At 37.9% G+C, this 2,411-nt stretch overlaps 1 pseudogene; it reads right to left on the bottom strand.

Annotated features, from left to right (window-relative positions):
- Nucleotides 1–483: 483 nt before the first annotated feature.
- LOC147980035 (uncharacterized) lies at nt 484–1,941 on the bottom strand (annotated as a pseudogene).
- Between the last annotated feature and the right edge of the window lie 470 nt (nt 1,942–2,411).

Raw genomic sequence — 2,411 nt, 5'->3', positions numbered from 1 at the left:
GATTGTGGCATCGACATTGTACCGTTTTGGGAAGTGTTTGGTGCATCTGTTGTCCATCATGCATGGTGATTTTGTATTTGCCTCTCTGCAAGGCCCGTGTGTCATGAAGTTTTCAACAGCTTCATATCCATCCGGATCGACATCTTTGTCTGGGATCTCCGCACTGATTATTTGGTTGATTTCTAATGGTCCTTTGCACTTGTAATTCTCCTTGATAAATACCAATATATGCGCATGCGGGAGTCCCCTCTTCTACAACTCTATTGTTTAGATAACTGCATTGATTGAATATATAGTTTTATTTTGTTAAATTTTGGAATCATTTTAATAAATAGATAAATGCTATTGTGTGCTTAAAAATTGGAACTTAAGGTGCTATTAGTTAGAGATTAGTAGTCGACTGATCTTACTTGATATAGTTTCTCCAAAGTGTTTCTTCACAACGATGTCTCTCATTAGCTCCTTCAGTTTTATCATGAATACTCAGTCAACAATATCTGGTCGGTCGGCTGGCTTGAGGCCACCTCCTGCTTCATCTAGCATGTATTGGATCTCAGGCCACTTTGCATTGCATGTGAATGTTATAAATAGGTCTGGATATCCATCCCAATGGCATATTGCAAATGCGTCTTGCAAGTTTTGTGCCTTGTTTCTTCTACCTCCTGTATATGATGAAGGTACAATTATCCTCTTTCCGACCTGCTCTGTTCTGGTGTCCCCTCTCTCAATCGTGTCCTGCGGTCCACTATAAAGTTCAGTTCGTAGCTTCCCTTGATTATTCCTAATCCAGTTTAGTCTGTTTTGCTCAATGCATGTGTAAACATCCACCCAAAATTGCAGCGATGTATATCTAGATGTTAGCAGCGACATTCCTTGGTCGGGTCTTTGCTGTAGGTAGTATGCATAGTAGTCTAGCATGGTTACATATTTTCTGCTTTTGTCATCTTCTTTTGTTCACTTGTAAGGTATTTCAAGCTTGAATCCATCTTCTCCGTATGGAAACAACAACGGGTATTGCATTGACATTAATTTCGGATGGATTTCTGATATTCTGTGAGGTTCCATATTTTTGTGCTCGATAATGATGTCTCGTCCTTCACTCTCTCCAGTTGGGTCTCTTACAACTAATGCTGCAACTTCTGATGCAGATGGAAGGTTGTGTGTTCCGTTCCTTTTTCCAAGTATTCGAAGAGTGTAATCATGGTAGTCTTATTCTTCGAATCTATCACTTGCCATTCTAAATGATTTTGCAAGGATGTTGTTCTCATCAAACATTTCTTGTAGTTCTTTGACAATGGTAGGGTCCACCGTTGTTTTTTATCATTGCATCTTGAAGTATCTATCCTGATTTGCACCTCATTTTCTGTCTGATAGATGTATAGCTGGGCAAATCAAGGTTTGTTACCTTCTTTAGATAGAAGAGTTCCAATATGGTGGTAGTTATGGCCATGCAGTCTAAAAACATATGGTCCTTTGCCTTTGTTTATTTCTTTGTCAACAATTCCTCCCATTGACGTGAATGAGAACATTGAGTTGTATGACCTTATATTTTCTCTAAAGTTTGTTGCATCACTTCCTTCACCTGTTAATAGCCCTGTGAGGTAAGGTGGAGGATATGCTATCTTTGGTAGGTCGATTTTACCTTGTTTGCAGCAAATTCCGAAAGAAGGATTTTTTGGTTCCTCTATGAGAATTTAATATTTCTTCACACCATAGTATTGCATTGAAATGTTCACATCTATATGTTGGCTTTCCGAAGTTCCATATCATGCTATAATAACTTCTGGACGTAGTGATGCTGGTTCTTTCTATGATGTTGCTTTCAAGCTCATTGTCGCTCGCATTTGTTCTTGCACGCTTGACATCTTTTCTTTCTTTGATTTGTTCCTTTCTCTTCCGCGAAGCATCTTCTTTTTTATTGGTTGTTTCCTGTGTATTCATGCATCTCTTACTCCTTTTTTGTTGGAGTTGATGTTTCCTCCTGATAATAGCTTCTCTAGCTTCTTTTGTAAGTTAGCCTGCTGATTTTGATGTGCACGGTCCCTTCATTTTTACATTGGATATTCTTTTAACAATATATAGTATAATATAGTTGAATTCTAATTTATGCATAATGTCGTCAAGAGGCTAACAAAATATATGCACTAAATAGGAGATGCGGGTTGCATGTAGACAGCCTATGATACTTATCGGTCATGCTTTGATGATTATTGTGTTTTGTGGTTCGAGCTGCGGTGTATGGCATTATTGGAGTGGCAGTGTGCTTGTTTCTTAGTGAATGACAGTTGTTCCATGGGAATTACTAAGGCAAAGTACTCTCTAAAATCATTTTTAGCAATATACATAAAGTTATTAGGTTCTGCAATATTTACAAAGGTAAATATTTGAGATGTATATGTTAGAAATGTACA

The sequence above is a fragment of the Triticum urartu genome, chromosome 3A (genome assembly GCF_056163025.1).
Source record: "Triticum urartu cultivar PI428250 chromosome 3A, HENAU_Tu73, whole genome shotgun sequence".
NCBI lineage: Eukaryota > Viridiplantae > Streptophyta > Magnoliopsida > Poales > Poaceae > Triticum > Triticum urartu.
The sequence above is the reverse complement of the archived record's forward strand: the minus strand, read 5'-3'. Positions and strand labels throughout refer to the sequence as shown.